The sequence below is a fragment of the Quercus robur genome, chromosome 9, assembly GCF_932294415.1.
Source record: "Quercus robur chromosome 9, dhQueRobu3.1, whole genome shotgun sequence".
Lineage (NCBI taxonomy): Eukaryota > Viridiplantae > Streptophyta > Magnoliopsida > Fagales > Fagaceae > Quercus > Quercus robur.
This window is the reverse complement of record NC_065542.1, coordinates 6,356,368-6,379,878: the sequence shown is the minus strand read 5'-3', so window position 1 is coordinate 6,379,878 and position 23,511 is coordinate 6,356,368. Positions and strand designations below refer to the sequence as shown.

The following is a 23,511-nucleotide window of genomic DNA, read 5'->3' as shown; positions in this document are numbered from 1 at the left end:
AAAAGTAGAAGAATGAGAAAAAGATTCAATCATGTTGCTGGTAGTGCTTATAATGCTTGTCTTGTGGATGTCTCACCTGTTTTTATACTGCCTTAAAAAAAAGTAAGAAAGAGATAAAGACTACCCCCTTAAACTATAAAGGAAAAGGTATCCCACTTGAAACAACCTTGTCAAAAGATAAGGTATCCCACTTTTGCATTAGAGGTTTAGATTCCAAGCTTGACTAATATTAGATGTTTAATATTAACTCTTTAAAATACTATTCTAATTGTCGATCTTTCGTATAGTTGTTCATATGGGTATATGACATTCAAGCTGATGAGAGCTATGCATTTTGCAGCTACCTCTTTAATCCAGCCCGATGAAGTTTGTTACTGCGAAAAGGAACTCTTGATATATAGTTTGTATATTTGCTGTTGTATTTGCAACACTATATTTCCTGAATCCATTGTTGACCAACCTCTTGTTGGATGTACATCAAGTTGTGCCTCTCTAAGACCTGCAGTCTCTAAAGCCTCTTAAGCAATTTTTTAAAATCCTTTTAGGTTTTGAAGTTGTCCTTATGAGATACATCACTAAAGAATAGTGCTACGTTTTAGTCCTTGATTTTGGCTAATTAGATTTTATTTTTTAAAAAGATTGAGCAAGAAAGACATCGAATAAGCAGAAAATGAAAGCCTAGTAGCCCTATTGAGACTTGAGAGTGACAATTAGCCAGATGCAAATTGTATTTCGGCATTGGAGCTTAGTAATCGAATTCCAAAGGAATTCCAGAACAGGAAAACGTGATATCTAGTAATTAAATAACCAAGTTAGGTCAAGAACAATATTGTTGGAATTTGGATATACTTTGTTATATTCCTTTACTAAAAAAAAAAAAAAAATCTTTTGCTTCTTTATGGCAGAAGATATGGTTGTATATTTCGGTGGAAGTTCAGTGCAATCAATGACATTCCAGAAAAAGAAAAGGAAATGATGCCATTGAAAATGGTTTGATTCAGCAGTAAAAAGTTTACCCGTGATAGATTGTGATGCAGACTTGCAGAGGATTGGACATCCATATCTAATTTTAATCATGACTCAAGCTAATTGGTTTGTGTTTATGAGCATAAAGTTTTGAGTAATTCTATAGAGTCTAGACAAGTCAAAAAGCTACAACAATTTCACAATATTTTTATATTAACATGTCAGAAAAATGTAGTTTAGAAATGTTATAAAATTGTTGACTTTTTATTATATCCCTTGCATTATTTTTCCAAGTCTTAAACTGACTGGGCAAAATTAAAGTAACTTTCGATGAGATAAGAAAGTAGTAGGCAAATTCCTTTTTTTTTTTACTAAGTGATCTTTGGAGTATATACTTATATAGCCTATTTATAATACCATGCCCTAGAGATGCGTTCATGTGCCAAAACGATGGCCTCTAAGAAGTTCATCACTTGGGGGCTTCTCTTCATTTTGATGTTTCTGTTGGCCTCAGAAGCGGCATCCAGGAAAGTACTTGAGACTTCCGAGCTTGGCAATTCAAGTAACTCTGTTCTTATTCTTGGTTTTTATTTTCAATTTGCTTCTTTGTATTATTCTCATTTGATTAAGATGAATTGAGTGAAAAAGAAAATGAAATAAGTTAAGCTTATTTGCTTTAAAGCTATTTTTGTTGGGTTAGAGTGGAATTGTGGAAACGCACACTCTCTCTCATAACACTGGGTTAACAAAATAAAACAACTTTGAAAATTTCAATAGAAATATTATCATGAGTCAATGATATTTCATACTCTTATCAAAAGCAATTACTATATTTTATGCTTGGATATATTTTTAATACTTAATGTATCTTTTATATAATTTTTTTTAAAGAACCTTTCATATACTTCTTTACATTGAAAGGCAGTGATGTTAGAGATACTACAAATTTCTTAATAAACTAGTATGTTAACTTTTATATATACCAAAAAAAAAAAAAAAAAAAAAACAGTCATTGCATGTGGTTCATGTCCAAACAAAGAACAATTTGAAATTAATCAAGGACATTCATAACAAATTTCATTATATTTGAGCTAGAATGAGTGGTAAGCAATCCCACAAATTATCCAACAACCCAAATCAACACCAACCACGACAAAAACTTCAAAAATGTACCTACATCCAACAAACCAACTAATAAGTGTGTTGATGTAGTTTAGAGAGAGATTATTGTTAAATTGACATATCAGAATGTAAGCTTTTTTATTCTAAAAAAAAAAAAAAAGTCCGTAAGCCTTTTCATTTAAAGGTTGTAATTTGAAAATGTTTTAATTTTGTGACATTATTGTCCTGTTCTTTTAGAGCCGAAAGGTGTCATGGCGCCTCCAACAACACCAACACTCAGGATCAATTTTGGAGTAGGAAGTTATGGTAATAAGCAATCCAGAAAGTCATCAATTCTAGGTATTGGAACTCGAGCCTTTTTTTTCTTTGTAATTGTTGACATATTAATTTGTAAGCTTTTTATGGTAAAATTGATGGGATTTCTAATATGTCACGATTTTAAAAGAGTCTTAATTTTTGTGGTAATATTGTTTTAAATTTTTAGAGGGGAACAAAAGTAAAGGCCCGATACCTCCGACAGCACCAAATCCTGGTGTCCATTTACCCAAAACGCCTTCGGGTAGTCGAATTTAAGTTGAGATATGTAGCACATAAATAAAAGAAGTGAATGAATTCTCTTCCTCCATTACTTGGTGATTTAATAAGCTACAAACCTTTGATGTTACAAGTTATCCAATATAAAAGAAAACCAGCTATCCAATCTGAAAATTCATGCCATGTGACTTGTGATTATGGTCGTTGTGATGCACGTTTAGTGCACATTATTGTACCTTTGGAATTCTATTAAACTTTTTCAATATAAATATGGCCTCTCGAATTTTGTTGTTGATAATTTGATAGTTACAATAGTGCGGAAGGATTCGAACTTTGAATATCGTCATGGAAAGTATTTGCAGATGCAGCTATCATCGCTAAACCTGGACTTCCATATCACCAAAAAATCGTTGAAAATGCCAAAAGTTATTATCAATTTTACTGCAAAAAATTTATAAAATGATGTGGTTACAAATATACCAAGAATATTATAGCTTAATTGACACCTCTGATGAAAAACTTTTGAAATCATGTGTAAACTTCTAAAATCGCATAACAAGTTAAAAACAACCTTCAAGATCCTCAAAGCAATTCAAGAACTCTGGAACGTACAAACCCCAAAAATGGTCCAAATATCATGGTGCTTATTATCTTTTTGTATTGGATCCTGTTATCTCTACCGTAATTCCTCAATTCGTATAATTTTCTACGTCTCATGAGGCAATGTGGCCATTTTGAAGAAATTTGATTTAATTATGCCTTTGATTGTGGTCTAGTTGGCCATTTTTTAACTAGTACAATCTATTGCAGTGATTCTCATTCTCACTAAGAGTTCTTGATTTTGAAAAGAGCAAATAATTAAAAGGCTCCACAATAAAATTAGTGTGCTTCTAATGTGATATGTACATGTGACTTATTTTTTACAGAGTTCAAGATTTCAGGTTGGTTTGGTTCCATTCTTCAAACTCTTCTCAGTTATTTAGTTAGAGAGGGGCTAATTTTCTTTCTAGTTGCATCCTCATTTTTTAGATGTCGTTGGAAAGCTTTCAAAAAACTTATATAGCAAAATACAGTACCAAGTTAAATCTTCTCAGTTACTAAGTTAAGATATATAGCAAAAAACAATAGTTTTCTTTTTTGGTAATAAGCCTGCAACTTTGTAATTTTAGACTCATCGGTCTCAGATTTATGCAAATGAGATGTCGTTCGAAGATTTATGGTACCGATTTTTTGTTTATACTTTTTTTTTTTTGGCACCCAGTGTTCTAGGATTCCGACAAGTCACGGGTTTAAGAACATTTTAATGCAAATGTGCTTCAAAATTTTCTCATTTTCTTGGGTTGGGATCATGTCTCAGAGTTTTCATAATCATGACCCCTCCGATCGAAGCTCATTGTGTGGTCTCTCAAATGAAACATAATTCGAGTGAATCAGACATTGTTGGAGACATTTTGACTGATGTCAAACGTAACTCAAAGTTTTCCATACTTCGGCCAAAAGAGGACTTGTATATTGTGTAACTTTCGTATATTCACGATACACTACTTGATTCAAATTCCTCAACCCAAATCCCTGAAGACTCTCACTTGAGAATTTCTTTAGCTAACACAAGAGTAGCATGATTACAAGCATAGATTATCAGATTGAAAATAACATTCCTAGAATGTGAAGCTGCCCATTTAATATCTTCTACCAGAACACCAAATTCTGATAAACCTGGCTCAGGTTGCTGCTGTGCAGAGCAAAGCCTTATGAAAGTTAACTGCACATCAGTTATAACCTGTAATTTTTACTAATACTATCCAAGGACAGCTTTCAAGTTTCATCTCTACAAACGGTTTAAACAATTGAGAGTGACAATTAGCCAAATACAATTCCAGATTACGGCATTGGTTCAGCTTTGTAATCGAAATTCCAATGAATTCCAGAACAGGAAAACTTGGAATCTAGTAATTTAATAACCAAGGGTCAAGTCAATAGCAATGTCGTTGGAATTTGGAAATATTTTATTGATTTTCTCTTTAAAGAAAAAAAAAAAAACCTTTTCGTTTCTTTGTGGAGGAAGACTTATTAGTTCCTTACGGTGGAAGTTTAACACAATCAATGATACTCCAGCAAAAGCAAAAGAAAAGGAAACGACACCATTGAAAATATTTAAAAGGTCATCTTAACTGATATTCTTAAGGCCATTGTTAATAAATAATTTTGGGAAAATTTTAATACAACTTTTATAGAAAATATAAAAAACTAAATTATTTATTTTTTTCTTTTTCAATAAAAAGTTTCTAAAAATATACTTTAAATCAATGTCTTTAGGAAATTCGTTAACATTTCTCATATTTAAATTCAAGAGTAAACATTTTACCTGTGACAGACAATGATGCAGGGTATTGGACACCATCAACTATTTTTAGTCATGACTTAAACTAATTGGTTTATGTGTTCTTGAGCATAAATTTTTCCAAGTCTTAAAGCCTTGGAAAAATTTACCTCCTTCCCCTCTGGCGGGGCAAAATAAACAACCGTGTGAAACGAGAAGGTATCCCACTTTTGCATTAGAGGTTTAGATTCCAAGCTTGACTAATATTAGCTGTTAATGCTTACTTTTTAAAATTCTATTCTAATTTTCAATTTTTCTTATAGTTTTTCATATGGCTATATCACATTCAAGCTGATGAGAACTTTGCATTTTGCAGCTACCTCTTTAATCCAGGCCGGTGAAGTTTGTTACTGTGGAAAGGAACTCTTGATATATAGTTTGTATATTTGCTGTTGTATTCCCAACACTGTATATTTTCTGAATCCATTGTTGACCAGCCTCTTGTTGTATGTACATCAAGTTGTGCCTCTTTCTCAAAGACCTGCAGTCTCTAAAGCCTCTAAGTAGTTTTTAAAAAATCCTTTTAGGTTTTGAAGTTGTCATTTTGAGATACATCACTAAAGAATAGTGCTATGTTGTTGTACTTATTACCAAAAAAAGCAGGGAATATTGTTTTTTGCTAGCTAATTAGATTTTAGTTTTTAAAAAGACTGGTTGAGCAAGAAAGACATCGAATAAGCAGAAAATGAAAGCCTAGTAGCCCGATTGAGAGTGACAATTAGCCTGACGCAATTCCGGACTATGGCATTGGAGCTTAGTAATCGAATTCCAAAGGAGTCCAGAACAGGAAAACATGATATCTAGTAATTAAATAACCAAGTTAGGTCAAGAACAATATTGTTGGAATTTGGATATACTTTGTTGGATTCCTTTTAAAAAAACAAAAAAATCTTTTGCTTCTTTATGGAAGAAGATTTAGTAGTACATTTCGGTGGAAGTTCAGTGCAATCAATGACATTCCAGAAAAAAAGAAAAGGAAATGATGCCATTGAAAATGGTTTGATTCAGCAGGAAAAAGTTTACCCGTGATAGATATTGATGCAGAGGATTGGACATCCATATCTATTTTTAATCATGACTCAAGCTATTTTTATTTTTGTTTTTTTTGGTTGTTGAGAAAGATGACTCAAGCTAATTGGTTGGTGTTTTTGAGCATAAAGTTTTGAGTAATGCTATAGACAAGTCAAAAAGCCACAACAATTTCAAAATATTTTTAGATTAGCATGTCAAAAAATGTAAATTGGAGATTGTGATGGGTCCATGTATGAATTGACATACTAATTTAGGAATGTTATGAAATTGTTGTGACTTTTTATTGTGCACTAGCATTATTTTTCCAAGTCTTACAAAATAAAAGTATCTTTGGAACAAGAGAAGTAAGAAAGTAGGAGGCAAATTCCTCTTTCTTTTTTTTTTTTTTTTTTTTTTTTTTGATACTACTAGAAAGGCAAGTGATCTTTGGACTATATACTTATATAGCCTATATATAATACCATGCCCTAGAGATGTGTCCATGTACCAAAACGATGGCCTCTAAGAAGTTCATCACTTGGGGATTTCTCTTCATTCTGATGTTTCTGTTGGCCTCAGAAGCAGCATCTAGGGAAGTACTTGAGACTTCCAAGCTTGGCAATTCAAGTAACTCTGCTTTTATTCTTGGTTTTTATTTTCAGTTTGCTTCATTATATTATTCTCATTTGATTAAGGCGAATCGAGTGAAAAATAAAATGAAATAAGTTAAGCTTATTTGCTTTAAAGCTACTTTTTGGTGGGTTAGAGTGGAAACACACACACACTCTCTCTCTCATAACACAGGGTTAACAAAATTAAACAACTTTGAAAATTTCAAGAGAAATATTATTACAAGTCAATGATTTTCGTACTCTTATCAAAAGCGATTACTATATTTTATTCTTGGATATATTTTAATAGTTAATGTATCTTTTATATAATTTTTTTAAAGATCCTTTCATATACTTCTTTACATTTAAAGGAAGTGATGTTAGAGGTACTACAATTTTTTTAATAAACTAGTATGTTAACTTTTAAATATACAACCAAAAAAAAAAAAAAAAGTCATTGCATGTGGTTCATGTCCAAACAAAGAACAAATTGGTCATTGAAATTAATCAAGAACATTCATAATAGATTTCGTAATAGAGCCAAAAGGTGTCATGGTGCCTCCAACAACACCAGATCCCCTGGACCCATTTTGGAGTAGGTTATGGTCATAAGCAGTCCAAAAAGTCATCGAATCTAGGTATGGAACTTGGGCACTTTTTTTTTTCTTTGTAATTGTTGACATATTAATTTGTAAGCTTTTTATGGTAAAATTGATAGGATTTCTAATATGAAAGGCAAATTGTTTCGGAGTAAAAATATGGTCTTTTATTAGGTAAAATATTATATTCTTAGGCTATGTTTGTTTTGGCTTCAAATCACTTCCGGAAATGCTTTTCCGTAAATGCAGGTGCTTGGTTGCGCATGGAAAATAAATTTTCCGGAAAATATTTTCAGTTGACCGTGTGTTTTAATGGCTTTGACCCGGAAATTGGTTTCAGTCAAAATTTTCACTTCAAACCATTTCCGGACTCACGCACAAAGAGAGAGAGAGAGAGAGAGAGAGAGAGAGAGAGAGAGAGAGAGAGAGAGAGCCCAGATCACGCCTTAGACTTCGCCGGCGAACCCAGAGCCCAGATCACACCACAAACCCAGAGCCCAGATTACGCCTTCGACTTCATTGATCTACGAACCCACAAACTGATCTTCGACCCAGAGCCTTCGACCCATTGATCTACGAACCCACGAACCGATCTTCGACCTAGAGCCTTCGACCCATGAGCCTTCGACTTTGCTGGCGACCTAGAGCCTTCGTGCCACGAACCCACGAATCGATCTCTCTCTCTGTGTGATTTTGATTTTTTGTGTGATTTTGATCGACCCACGAACCGATCTACGTTTCTATGTGATTTTGATTTTTTACTTTCTCTCTTTGATCTTTGATTTTTTTGTTGTTGTGGTGGTGTGGGTGGTGGTGGAAAATAGCATTTTCAGAATGTTACCAAACACATGAAAATATTTTCTGGAACAATTTTCATAATGCAACCAAACACTTGAAAATATTTTCCTTTCCCGAAAATAGCATTTCCGGAAAATATTTTACATGAACCAAACACAGCCTTAGTCTTCTCATTTTTCCATGTGGAAAGATCACTTGAACTATATCTATTAAAACCTTAATAATAATGTCTATATATATATATATATATATATATATATATATATTTATTCATTTATTTATAAAAGATTCCAACTCTTACAATGTAGTAAGTTGTGATTTGTGCAACTTCACTTTTACTTGTTCCCACCACTAACAATACTTTTATTATATATCAATCACAACATATCATTTCAACTAGGGATGACAATGGGGCGGGGAGGGGCTGAAGGATGGGGTCTTCGTCTTCGCCCCGCATGGTTTTGTCTTACCCTATCCCCGCCCTGTCCCGCATGACATGGAAAACTTTCTCACCCCATCCCAGCCTTGGGGCCTCGCGAAGCCCCGCCCCGCCCTGTAAAACTCTTCTTTTTGTTAATTTTCCTTACAACTAGTACAATTTTTTTAAAGGAACCTATTTCATTAATAAAAATATATTTGAAATTAAAACTAAATTTATCCCATCAAATCAAATAAATTTTTAGAAAAAATTGAATAATATATCTAAGTGTTTAACAAGACAATCATTAAAAAAAAAAAAAAAAAAAAACCACTCATAGTATAACACATAACAAAATAAAAGCAGAGAACCACATTCGGTAGAATAAAATAGGATAATATTGATATGTTTGTTTAAATAGTAGGGTTTTAGGGTATGAAAAATTTACAATTATAACCTTTAGAAACGCGGGGCGGGAAAAACCCACGCGGGGCGAAGCGAGGATGGGCGGGTTAAGCAGGGCGGGAAAAAATTGTCATCCCTAATTTCAACAATAATGAAAAACTTATAAATTTCTTTGATTCACTAATCTTATTGTTAAGTCAAATGTCAAGAAATCACTTAGTATTGGAACTGCATAAGAAAGTTAAGGGTCAGCTAGGAAATACTTACTTGATCCACATGTGCATGCATGGGCGAAGCCATGTTGAAGGGTGGGGGGGCCATGGCCCCCCCAAAATTTTGAAATTTAAAAAAAAAAAAAAAAAATATATATATATATATATATATATAATTATTTTAATGTTTTCAAAATTTAGTCTACAAAAATAAGAGTTGGCCCCCCCTAGTATTTGAATTAGTCCAATGATACTTAAAAAAAAAAAAATTGGTCTTTATAGAGATAACTTTATTTTTCGCAATTCTATTTTTTATTGTAAAATGTGTTTTTATATCTGTTAAATATTTGAAAAAGTTTGGTACTAAACATGTTTGAATTTATCTTTTTTCAACCCGTTATGTGGCTATTAACAAGTCATTAACTCATTAAAAAATTCTTGTCATTAAAACTACACATGAAATGTCTATTTAGTTGCCACATAATGGGTCAAAGCAAAATAACTTCAAATATGTTTGGAGCCTAATTTGTTCCTCCAAGTTTTGGATCATTCTTGTTTTTGAAAATTACATTAGTTCAATTGAATAATTTTACTTACATTAGTATAAAATTTGATAATTTTTATAGAAAATGAAACTTTTTAAGAATTTCACTATGAAAATTGTGAAAATGAATTTTATTAATTTTATGAAAGATAGTCATCAAACATAATTTTGATTGAAAATATTAAGTTCTTTTTTTGTTGGGTGTGTGTATATATATATAACTTATCAAATAAAAAAGCGTGTGTATATAATAAAAAAAACATGTGTATTTATGTGTGTGTATGAGGTTGTCTTGATAAATATATTAGTGTTGCAACTTGGCCCCCCAAACAAAAATTCCTAGCTACGCCCCTGTGTGCATGTGAATGCGACAGTGAGTAGCGTTATTTAATTGAAGTTGATTTGAAGGAAGGAAACCAGCCTATATCCTTAGCAATGGAAACAGCAGAAAAACAGGTCTGAGCAAATGGCTTGCCAAGGAAAGCTATCATTACATGTTTTACTTGCACTCTTTGTTTTGCTATCCTTCTGCAAGGCCAATACAAGATCAAAGACAGAAGCTGAGGCTCTACTCCAATGGAAAAAAAACCCTCCCAGACCAACAAATTCTGAAGTCATGGGTAGTACACATCAATTCCTCTGCTTCAAGTCCATGCAAATGGCATGGAATAGCATGCAACGATGAAGGAAGCATAACTGAAATAAACCTTGCATACGCAGGACTGAGAGGTAACCTCCAAAACTTAGATTTTTCTTCCTTTCCAAACCTTCTTCACCTTGATCTCGGTGTGAACAAACTCACAGGCACCATACCAACAAACATTGGCACACTTTCCAAACTCCAATATCTTGACCTTTCCACAAATTCCCTCAACGGCTCATTACCTCTTTCTCTTGCTAATCTCACTCAGGTTTATCTGCTTGATTTTTCCCAAAACAATATAACAGGAAAACTAGATAGCCGTCTGTTCCCTGATGTAACTGGTAAGTCTAAAACCGGACTCATTAGTCTAAAATATTTTATCTTCCACATTAACAAGCTTGGTGGCAAAATTCCTGAAGAAATAGGAAATTTGAAATACCCGGTTCTACTGGCCCTTGGTGGGAATTACTTTTGTCGTCCAATCCCTCCATCCATAGGTAATTTGAGTCACTTAACCACACTTGGCCTTTGCAAAAATGAGCTTTCAGGACAAATTCCCGTTTAGCTTTGGGAAATTAAAACTAACACGTTTGTTCCTGTTGATGGGAATGCATCCAGGCGAACTCATTACTAATCTAAATTCCTCAACTAGTACAATTGCCCCCCTCAAAGATGTGTTAGATGATCGTCTCTCACCTCCCAGAAGTCTAAAAATTGCCGATGAATTAGCTCTTATGCAAAATTTAGCACTTTTATGTTTACATGCCAATCCTCAATCTTGCCCAACAATGCATAGCGTTTGTAGGCAGTTGGAGATGCAGCTTGCAGGTTGCTACTAACTAAAAATAATCTTAGTCCTCTCCACCATTGCCTTATTTGTGCATGGTGTTTGTGCATGTCTTCTTTGGTATATATACATGTATGTACAGTACATAGAACCAATAAAAATATGTGACGCAGACACATTGTGTCATGTGAGAATGTATTGTTATTTGTTAATTTTCCTTTAGTGCATAAAATGTTGAGAACCTTTTTAATAAATTCATTGTGAATTGGAGTCCCGTGAGTTTTACTGGAATGCAATTTTTAAAGGCAAGGAAACTTTCTCTAGTAAATGTCAAAGCGCAAAAATTGACACAAACAGGCACTTTCCAAATCTAAACATGGTGGAACAGAATATCTCACAAAGCTAAGCAGGCACGGCCAATACACAAACCTCCAGAACCCATTCCATCCAAAGTCTTCACTGTAGAACTTTGACCACCATTTAGATACTAGTTCAAATAATACAATTCAATTAAATTGAAAAAGGATTTTGAATTTGCCAACACTTAACATAATTGACCCTAATAATTTTGAATAAACAAAAAATGAAAGCCAAGTGCACTTTATTTGTATGTAGGGGTGTTCACCAAACCACTCAAACCGCTCGTTTACTCCTAAACTGACCAAAATCGCCCGTAAAATGAAGTAATCACACTGCACCACATTGTGGGTATTGGTGTGGAGTGCAGTTTTATGATAAGAAAACCACACAAAACCACATTGCACTGCACCCATATATATAAATATATATATATATATATATATATTATATTATAATAATTTATTATTATATAAAGTGGCCAACCTAGTGTTAGTACATTCCGTTTCACGTTAAAATGAATTTGTTTTGGTTAAATACAAAATCAAAAGTTCAAAACTTTATTCACTTCTTCATCTCACACTCTCACTATTTCAAAATCAAAAGTTCAAAAGTTTAAATATTTTTTTGTTTTTGTTTTGTATATACTATATATTTTTTTGTATTTTTTTTGTTTTTGTTTTGTATATACTATAAAATGGGATACCTTGACCTTTCTTCCAATCAATTGTTTGGTGAAATACTAGCAGAAATTGGAAAGTTATCCAAATTAATAGAGCTAATCTTGAAAGACAACAAGCTTTTTGGTGAGTTACTGGCAGGAATTGGAGGACTTTCCAATTTGGAGTCTCTTGAACTTTCCATAAACATGCTTGGTGGGCCGATTCCAGATCAAATAGGGGAATGTTGGAAACTGCAAAGTTTATCTTTAAGCAAGAATTACTTGAATGGGATGATTCCCTACCAAATTGGTATTCTTTGAGCCTTGCAAGATCTTGATTTGAGTTTCAATTCATTGATGGGAGGAATACCGCCCCAACTTGGCAACCTTTCAGATTTGGAATACTTGAACCTCTCCAATAATAATCTCAATGATTCAGTCCCCACTTCACTAGGCTTCGACTTGTCAAACAACAATTTGGAGGGTCCTCTTCCTGAGGGCAAAATCTTTCAATCAGCTATGCCGGGGGATTTCAGTAACAACAAAGATCTATGTGGCGAAATCCAAGGTTTTTGACCATGCAATGCCTCAGTTAAAGAGAAGGGTGGGGGAAATATGAAAAGCAAACTTGTAATCATTGTTGTTGTTTCTGTTGTTGGTGCATTGTCACTTTCAATTATGTCTGTTGGGATATTTCTATTTCTAGAAAAGCACTCAAGAAATATGCTGAAAGATGAAAGCACAGCAAAGAGTGAAAATCCATTCTTGATATGGCACTTTGATGAAAAGACCATGTTTGAAGACATCGTGGAAGCCTCAGAAAACTTTGATGACAAGTACTGTATTGGGGTGGGGGGAATTGCAAAAGTATATAAAGTGGAAATCCCAAGAGCTTAAGTGTTTGCAGTGAAGAAGCTGAGGTCCATGGCTGAAGGCACAGAGACTAAAAATATAAAAAGTTTTGCCACTGAGGTAGCAACTTTAACAAAAATAAGACATCAGAACATTGTGAAGCTTTTTGGGTTTTGTTTCCATGAAGTGCACTCATTTTTGGTCTATGAGTTCATGGAAAGAGGAAGCTTAGCTGATATGCTGTGCAGCGAAGAAGGAGCAAAGGAGCTAGACTGGGCAACTAGGGTACGAGTAGTTAAAGGTGTAGTGTATGCTTTATCTTATATGCATTGTGATTGTGTTCCACCTATAATTCATCGTGACATTTCAAGCAACAATATTCTGTTGAGCTCAGACCTTGAAGTCTATGTCTCTGATTTTGGCATTGCAAAGATCTTGAAGCTTGATTCGTCTAATTGGACAACAATTGCAGGCACTTATGGCTATCTTGCCCCAGGTAAGCTTTACAGCTTCTCTCTAATGGTTTTTTTGCTGAATTGAACATGCTTATTTTTTAACTTTAATTTATGTCCATTCTGATTGCTATATACGTGCATTTTATTGCTTGTTATATATTAATGAAGTGATTAAAGTCACATCTATTGGTATTTTTTTTGGCTAATTTTAAGCGGGGTGCATCAAACTTTTATAAGATATTAAACTACTATTTACCTATATATTCATTCATTTATTTTTTTCTACAACTCCCATTTGTTGTACACCTTGTTTGATTTTTTGCAGAGTTTACTTACACAATGGTAGTGACTGAAAAATGTGAGGTTTATAGCTTTGGTGTTTTGGTGCTTGAAGTTCTTATGGGAAAGCATTTAGGCGAACTCATTACTAATCTACATTCGTCAACTGGTACAAGCATCCCCCTCAAAGATGTGTTAGATGATCGTCTCTCGCCTCCCACAAGTCAAAAGATTGCTGATGAATTAGCTCTAATGCATAACTTATCACTTTCATGTTTAAGTACCAATCCTCAATTTCACCCAACCATGAGTAGTGTTTGTAGGCAGCTGGAGATGCAGGCAGCTAATAACTGAAAATCATCTTAGTGTCTCTTCGACTATTGCCCTATGTGTGCATCTATCCTTTGTTATGCATGTATGTAAAACCAATAAAAATATTTGACACATATATTGAACGCAGAAAATGCATCATGTGAGAATGAATTGTTAATTTTCCTTCCATGCATCACATGTTGAGGATCTTTTGAATAAATTCATTGTGAATTAGAGTCCTGTAGAGTTTGACTGGAATGCAATTTCTAAAGGTATAGAAACTTTCTCTGATAAGTGTCAAAGCAGACTTCAAATTTCTCCATCTCTTTGTACAACTAAACTTTAACCAACTTTAATTATATCATTAAATCAACAAAGTGTTCATCCAAGACAGGGGTGGAGCTATAGCATGGCTTGGGGGGGGGGGGGGGGGGCTAAGAACCCCCCAAAATTATAAAAAATTATTTTATATTATGTATAAGTATTAAAACTTTAAATATTTAGCTACAAAAATAGAAGTTGGCCCCTCCAAATTTTGAGTTAGTCCAATAATGTTCTTAAAAACCAATAGAATTTGTCAATTGGTCTAGTAGTTATAGAGATAAGGTAGTTTTTGTTTTCTCTAATTCGTTTTTTGTACATGTTTAATATCAAACTAGATAGTTTTTGTATACTCATTGGAGTTTAAAAGATGATAAGTTCCCCTAAAAAATTATCTTGTGAATATATATATTTGAAAGTTGTTAATTTTATATACAATATATTTATAAATTATGACCTACTCTATATCAAAATATTAATGTTTATATTTGTGTATGTTCGTTTACGCATGTGTATGTTCGTTTACGCATGTGTACGATGATTTATCTTGACTCAAAACTAATATATTAATACCAAAATTTCGCCCCCCCAAACAAAAAATCCTAACTCCACCCTTGATCCATGACATCATATTCATGCTATTGAATTAGACTTTATTTGAGTGCTTACTTTAAAATGAAAACATGAATTATTTTACTTACTAGAATAATCGGTGGTTTGGGAAGTGAGGGAAATTGAGCAATACCACTAAGCTAGCTATAAAGATTGTTGGTTATCTTCTGAGAAAAAAATGAGAACAAAAGAAAATATCACTCTTTAGTTAAGTAAAAATGTGAGAATGTTTATGAATCATTTAGCAGAAAAATCAGAGAAGTTTTATGAATCATGAATCTATATCTAGAAGAGAGAGTGTGAAAGAGTGCCTATCTGCTATTGGGCAAAGCCCAAGCCTACTAGAAACTGGCCTTAACCTAGTCCAAAATTGAAACTAACTCTGAAATTGAATCAACATTTTTTTTTCCATTGATGGAAAATATTAAAACTAAAACTAGAATAACATGATATTTGTATCATACATACATATAATTTTATTTTATTTATTTTTTCGGTTCAGAGTTGGCAAGGAATTAGAATCAATATATTATATAACTTCTGAGTCATAATAATTTTCAAACAATATTTTACAACGATTGAAGTGACAAGTGTTTAATGGTGGATAAACCAATAAAAACATATCAACTCAATTGTAGTAAAAAATTTCCTCACACAACCACTACCTTTGTTTCTCAAAAAAAAAAAAAAAAAAAAAAATTGTAGTAAAAAAAAAGGTGTGAAACTTAATTTTGTATTAGCATTACTTTGAAACTAGAATTCAGCCCAAACTGGTCCATAAAAAGCCCAACCCAACACAGTTGGGTACAACCCGTCTTGGCCCAAAAAATGAATCAAGGTTAAATTTTTTCAGAGAACCGAAACGAAAAGCATTTTCCCGCCTTTGACACACACAGTACAGTGCAAGATGTAAATGTTCGTGGGTTTCAGTGCTAAATTGCTAACTGTTTTGCAAGGGGAGTTGTTTGTTTAAAATGGTAATTGTATATTGAGGGGCTTATGAATAGGATTTCTAGTGCAAATGTATGAGCTTTGGCCCATCAAGTGCTAGTGAGCATGTTTGTTTCTTTAAGAGTGGTTACTTGAGCTCTGCTTCTAATGGCACGTCCTTCTTGCACTACTGCTTGAGGTTGGTGCCATATTCAAATTGCCCCTTTGAGGATCATGCTTAGTTGGGGACAATGTTGGGAAATGGCCTTTTTATAGTCCATTTTCATAAGCTAAGTACAATTGTGATGTGCTACTGGATTTTAGTGTGTAATTAATGTAACTTTTTCTAAGATGAAGTCAATGATATATCATTCAGTTTTGCTTACAAAGTTACCAATGAAAAATTGGTTCTTTTGTTTAAAGTCTCACTTTACACACGTATATCATAAGTTAATGGTAAATCTATTTTTTTTAATAAGATATATATTCTAGTATATTTTTTGAGCATAAATTGTTATATTCTGCAGATTGTGGTTGGTGGAAGGAACAAATATCTGATCAATGGAAAACTTGCCCAGCCTAGTCAGGTTCAGAATCTTTTCCATTCGGTGCAGCTTAATGTTAACAACCCACATTTTCTTATAATGCAAGGGCGTATTACCAAGGTTTTAAATATGAAACCCCCTGAGATCCTGTCCATGCTTGAAGAGGCTGCTGGTACAAGAATGTATGAGACAAAGAAAGAGTCTGCATTGAAAGCACTTGAGAAGAAGCAGAGTAAGGTTGATGAGATCAACAAGCTTCTTGACCAGGAAATACTGCCTGCTTTGAAGAAGTTGAGGAAAGAACGGACGCAGTTTATGCAGTGGGCGAAGGCAATGCTGAGCTGGATAGACTTAAAAGGTTTTGCATTGCTTACGAATTTGTTCAAGCAGAGAGGATTAAAGATAATGCAGTATGTGGGGTGGAACAGGTAAAGGCCAGGATTGCCGAGACTGATGACAATATGGGAACTATGCGGGCAGAAATACAGGAGATGGAGACTGAAGTATCGAAATTGACTGCTGAAAAGGAAGCAAGTATGGATGGGGAGGTTAAATCTTTGTCGGAGAAAGTAGACGCTATTTCTCAAGATCTTGTGAGGGAAGTGTCTGCACTGAACAATAAAGAAGACACTCTCAAAAGTGAAAAAGAAAATGCTGAAAAGGTAACTGAGTTTCACTTCTCAAAGTCACTTTATTCTTTTGTATATTTTCAAGCTTTGTGTATTTGTAAAAAAATAAAGGGTTCACATTCTCTGCTCTTTCTGTTCCATAGTATCTCCTCCCCTTCCCCTTTTCCTTGCCAATTTTGTGAATATTGTAATTAGATTTTACATTTTGATTTCTCCAGATTGTTAATAATATTGTGTGTGCTATTCCATTGACATTGGTACTGCTTTCAGTTGATTGGAAATCAGATTGCATTTGTTAATTTGATTATGTAAAACTATGGTTAGGGTGTATTAGCTGGCAAGAGCAGTGGAAATGAGGAGAAATGCCTTGAAGATCAACTAGGTGATGCCAAGGTTGGAAGTGCTGAAACAGAATTGAAACAGTTGAAAACAAAAATAAGCCACTGTGAGAAGGAGCTGAAAGAGAAAAGACGTCAGTTAATGTCAAAACGTGAAGAAGCTGTTTCTGTAGAGAAAGAGCTTCAGGCTAGAACAAGTGATGTTGAAAATGTTAAGAAGGCATTAGAGTCTCTTCCATATAAAGAGGGGCAGATGGAGGCATTACAAAAGGTTGCTATGGTTATATCCACCACTTATATAGTATATAAATCTCAATTTAGTCAATAATTCTGTAAATTAAAATATTTCTTCAGGATCGTGCATCTGAGTTGGAGCTGGTGCAGAAGTTGAAGGATGAAATACGTAATCTGTCAGCACAATTAGCAAATGTTGAGTTCACATACCGTGACCCTATGAGGAATTTTGATAGGTCAAAGGTAAAAGGTGTGGTGGCAAAGCTTATCAAAGTAAGGGATAGCTCCACGATGACTGCCTTAGAGGTTAGAATGCATGATACATCATTGTTCATTTCATATCTGAAATTTGTTGACTCTTACAAATTTAGTGAACTCTCAGGTTACTGCTGGTGGAAAGTAGTTTAATGTTGTTGTAAACACAGAAAATACTGGGAAACAACTGCTTCAGAATGGTGATCTTCGAAGAAGAGTGATAATTATACCTTTGAACAAAATACAATCCCACCTTGTTCCCCCAAGGGTTCAACATTCTGCTGTTAGATTGGTTAGTCACTGCATTAATTTTTCTCCACAGTCTAACATCTTTGTCAGATAAATTGTTCTGGGAATAATACTATTCTTTCAATTTTAGGTAGGCAATGATAATGCAGAACTGGCTCTTTCCTTGGTTGGTTATGAAGAGGAGTTGAAGGTGTGTTTCCAATGGGCCCATTTGATTTGATGTTTTAAGCCTCAAAACTGCGAGCTGCTAATTTTGAATTGTTGATGCATTTTTCTGTGGTATTATTGTTAAATATTCAAGTAATTAGTGGTAAGGTTTGTGATGCATTTTTCTGCATCTAAACAAATTTGGGTGCTGAAGTTTGTTGCATGTATTTTTAAGTTTGTTTGTTTGCTAGTTACAAACAGCAGATGCATATACTTGTGATCAACTTCTGTACCTTTTCTTTATCCTTTCATGGATGAGTTGAATATACATTTCATCAAATTCTAAAAGTTTGTGTACTGTAAATTGCAGACTGCTATGGAATTGTCTTTTATTTGGTGTTCTAGTAGTCTTGACAAAAATGCTTGACTTTCACATTGTTATACAATTTTAAGAAATTCTTTTATTTGTTTCGAAATCAATCTTAAACATGGTTGGACACAAGTGTTGTGACCTAAAGTTTCTGAAATGCCAAATTATCTGATGTTTCCCCTTCTAATCATTGTCACTTTTAATGTTATTGTTCTTGGTACTTTCTGAGAAGTGTAAATGAGGTAATCATTATAGGTTTTGTATCCAGCTCTATTGGACATGCTTTTCCGATGATGCCTTTTAATTAATTTATTTATTTTTAAAATTGAGATTTCTCAATCATTAGTTGCACATTGCATTTTCTTATGGCTTTGCCCAACTTGACTTGCACTTTGTTGAATGTTTCATAGGTTGCTTTTAATAGGGAAATTCACACCCGAAGTGTCACTCTTGAAGGGGATATATTTCAGCCAAGTGGTCTTTTGACTGGTGGAAGCCGCAAGTAAGTCACTATTTTTCCTTGTGCTCTAGTTGATAGTTGTCTCAGGCATCTTAAATTTATTGCAAACATTCTCCATTCTCTCTCTAATAAGATTCATAGGTTTCCTGACTAATTATATAGAACCAATATTGTTCTTTTGCATGGTTTGTGTGCTTTGCCTGCGAACTCAAAGGTATTGTTATTTTATGCTTGTTAGAATATGCTTTCAAGTATTTGTGTCTTCTTCTTTATAGATGTTCTAGATGAACTTTTAAAATAACCATTTGTTGCTTTAGGGGTAGTGGTGATTTGTTAAGGCAACTTCATCATTTGGCAGAGGCTGAATCAGAACTTTATACACATCAGAAAATGTTGTCTGAAATTGAAGCAAAGGTAGACCTTCAACAGCCTATTGTCTTTGCCAGAATAAGAGTTTCTTGTGATTCTCAGGGAAATTTCTTTATGCATACACTTTTATCGATGCATGTTACATTTCGGTCTTTGCATTGATAGTTAATTGGAGGAATCCGAGTTCTCCAAGTTCTTTTTGACAGATTAAAGACTTATAATTATGTGGGCCATATGAGTGCATTCATATCCTTGATGTTTGATATATTTATCCATGACAAATGCATTTTGCTTGTTCTAAGTAGAGTTGGAAACAGTTTGCAATCAAACAGTTTGCAGTAAACATTTTCACTAGAGAATTGCTCTACCAGTCACTTGTCAAAATAATCCTTGTTAGCATGCAAAAGAAGTTTAGCGAGACAAAAAAAATGCCCTTGGTGCTGAACCTGCTCTGAAGTTATTAGTTTCTTTGCTGTATTGTCAACTACATTCATAAAGATATACACAATGGCTAATGATAAAGATAATGGTAGAAATGTTTTTTAGTGTGATACATTTATGAACCCATGCTTTATTTGTGCTTGGTGTCTGGATTTGGAAGCATTGTGTGCCCAGCATTGTGAATTTTTATTGGGATGCAGAATGCAAAATATATGCCTATCTTCACAGTCAGCTTTTTTGTGTTGGAGTGCAACACTTATGTCAATCCAACAATTCGTTGGGGTTAAACACATAAAATCTTAGTTGTCATAGTCTCATGTAGAGCCACATCTTGTGAAAGGCATGGCAAATTTTGCAGTATTGAAGCGCCAATTAAGCTTAGCAAGAAGAGAGAGGTTTCTGCCCTTAGCTGTATGAAGGCCGAGCCCCCCTTCACTTTTAGGCCGGGTAATTTTCTGCCAGCCCACCCAATGCATTTTCTTGACTGACTCCCAAGAGCCCCATAAAATATTTCTATTAACTTTATCAATGTTGTCTAGGAGCTTACCTGGAAGGGCATTGCATTGCATGACATAAGCTGGAATGGTGGACGAAGAATGTTAAAATGTTTTAATTTTGCGATGTTATTGTCTTGTTCTTTTAGAGGTGAAGAAAGGTGGCGTGGTGCCTCCAACAACACCAAATCCTGGAACCCATTTTGGATTAGGTTAAGGTTATGATCAATCCAAAAAGTCATCAATTCAAGGTGTAGGGTCACGTTTTTCAGCCCAGGCCCAAGATGTATGGGACCTTAGACCAGTGAACCTGGTACAATGAATTTGTAGAGAGTGGGTCAAAGAGTTAGGCCTTAGTATATGGACAACAGTTAACACGGTGTTCTTCACGATCAAGCTGAGATGAACTGAGTTTACCAAAGAGGATTGGTCCTCGGCACGATCCGAGGAGCTTTTTCTGCTGCCTATGGTGTGATAGGGGTTTCAGCCCCCCCTCCCCTGTCTCCCTCCACCTTCTTTTATAGTAGTTTCCTTACTCCGGAATTGGGTTCTTAGTACTGATACTTGTTCCATCAGCCCTTCACTCCAGTTGTTGGGAGTGGTTGTAAAGGCAAAAAAGCATGGCTATGTCAGGTACAAGGTATTGAATGCAATAATGACAACCTTTCCCTCAGACATTTCCATTTTCTCTGTTGTCCTTTTTTGTTTTAGTACTTTTCCTGTTCTGTGGAATGACCTGGAGTGTCACTATCAGTAGCAGGTTGCTTCCTTCGTTCTTGGCTACATCCATGCCGAGGAGGGTTCTTCCCATGGCCGAGGAGGGGTTTTTCCTTGGACTGGACCCTTGGCCCAATGTAGACATTGACATGGGCCTCCCGGTTTTTTACCCCTCACACAAGGTATTTGGAATTAGAGTATATATATATATATATATATATATATATATATATATATTTTTTTTTTTTTCTTCTTCTTGTAATTCTTGCATATAATTTTGTATGCTTTTTATAGTAAAAATAAATTGATAGAATTTCTAATATCTCTCTATTTTCAAAGGCCTTAATTTTGCAGTATTATTGTTTTACTCTTTCAGAAGCGAAGAAACATGGAATTGTACCTCCGTCAGGACCAAATCCATTCGCCTATATACCCGATAGGCCTGCAGTCCTGGGTAGTCGAACTTGAGTGCTTTCTTTGCAATCCATATGTGTATGATAACGTTTGAGATATGTGGCCCATGAATAAAAGGAGTGAATGAATTCTCTGCCTCCACTATTTGGTGATTTAATAAGCTACAAACCTTTGACATTACAAGTTATTAAATAAATATAAAAGAAAACATCTCTACCTTCTTGATGGCAGCTATCCGATCTGAAAATTCACGCCATGTGACTTGTGATTATGGTAGCTGCGACGAACGTTTAGTGCACATTACTGTACCTTTGGAATTCTATTAAACCATTTTCATATAAATATGGCTTCTCGAATTTTGTTGTTGTTGATAATTTAATAGTTACAACGGCGAGGGATGATTCAAACTTTGGATGTCATCATAATATTTATTTGCAATTGTAGCTATAATTGCTAAACTTGGACTTTACATGTCACCAAAACATCATGGTAAATGACTAAAATTATTATCAATTTTACTACAAAAAATTTATAAAATAATGTGCTAATGAATATACCAAGAGTATTATAACTCAATTAACACCTCCTAAAAACTTTTGAAATTATGTGCAAACTTCTGAAGTCACATAAAAGCAACCTTTAAGTTCCTCAAAGTAATTCAAGAACTCCGGAACCGTACAAACCCCAACAATGGCCCAAATATCGTGGTGCTTATTATCTTTTTGTATTGGATCATATTATCTCTACTGTAATTCCTCAATTAGTATAATTTTGTAGGCCTCACAAGGCAATGTGGCCATTTTGGAGAAATTTGATTTAATTATGTTTTTGATTGTGGTCTAGTTGGCCCTTTTGGAGAAACGGAGCCTTAGAGTTTTTTTTTTTTTTTTGGTGAGAAAAGAAGCCTTAGAATTTTTGATTTTGAAAAAAGCAAATAAAAGGCCCCACAATAATATTAGTGCGCTTCTAATGCGATAAGTGTGACTTATATTTTTGTAGAGTTCAATATATCAGGTTGGTTTGGTTCCCTTCAAACTCTTCTCAGTTATTTAGTTAGAAAGGGCTAATTTTTTCTTTCTTGTTGCATCGTCCAGTTTTTTAGATGTTGTTAGGAAGCTTTCAAAAAACTTATATAGCAAAAAACAGTATTAAGGATGTGTTTGAATATCGCTTATTTTGTTGAAACTGAAAAATTATTGTTGAAAATACTATAGATAAAGGTAAAAATTAGTTGAAATAGTATTGTAAAACCCATAAATAGTACCAAAAAATGCAGTAGACCTATACATAGTAACAAAAATAAACTAAATAGTAAAATAATTTTAATTTATAATTCATACCCAAAAGTACACTTAAAGCCTTGGAAAAAATTACCTCCCCCTCTGGCGGGGCAAATTAAACAACTTTGTGAAACGGTAAAGTATCCCACTTTTGCATTAGAGGTTTAGATTCCAAGCTTGACTAATATTAGATGCTTAATATTAACTCTTTAAAATACTATTCTAATTTTCAATCTTTAATATAGTTTGTTCATATGGTAAATTTAATTATATAACCACGTACTTCTAAGGCTATATCACATTCAAGCCAATGAGAGCTTTCCATTTTGCAGTTACCTCTATTATCTGGGATGGTGAAGTATGTAAAAAGGAACTCTTTATATATAGCAGGAAGCACGCACGAGTGTACTGACTGGGCCAGCGCACCCGAGTCGGATACGCACGAACACGTTGTGCAGCTGTGGACGCGGCTGCATGCGAATCCGTGGCTGAACTTTTTTTTTTTTTTTTTTTCGTTTTCGATTCGGGCCGAAACAGGCCCTGAATCGGTCCGTTTAAAAAAAAAAAAAAAAAAAAAAAAAAACCCCGAAATGCACTGGAGGAAGAAGAGAAAAAAAAGAACAAGATGAGAACAAAAGCCTGAAATGCACCTGAAGTTTGAAGCGACTACCTTTCCACGATACAGAGGTAGCAGAGAAACTAAGAAAAGAAAAAGAAAAATAAGAACAGAGAGAATGACTGATTGGGTATGTGAGAAAGA

The 23,511-nt window shown here is 34.2% G+C and overlaps 1 protein-coding gene and 1 pseudogene across 8 annotated transcripts in view; both read left to right on the top strand.

Annotated features, from left to right (window-relative positions):
• The window catches only part of LOC126699365 (structural maintenance of chromosomes protein 2-1-like), a 60,753-nt gene that overhangs the window by 11,176 nt on the left and 26,066 nt on the right, over positions 1–23,511 (top strand). For 2 of the 8 annotated variants that reach the window (XR_007646781.1, XR_007646780.1), the window contains exon 21: positions 341–1,528. The exons of 2 other annotated variants lie outside the window; for them this stretch is intronic. The gene's annotated coding sequence lies outside the window, so the exon portion shown is untranslated. Of the gene's footprint in view, positions 1–287; positions 1,529–2,325; positions 2,428–2,572; positions 2,921–5,318; positions 5,481–23,511 lie in introns of those variants that run through there. 4 more of the 8 variants (XR_007646779.1, XR_007646778.1, XR_007646777.1 and 1 more) reach the window with 4 other exon arrangements.
• On the top strand, positions 9,974–19,567 carry LOC126700642 (MDIS1-interacting receptor like kinase 2-like; annotated as a pseudogene).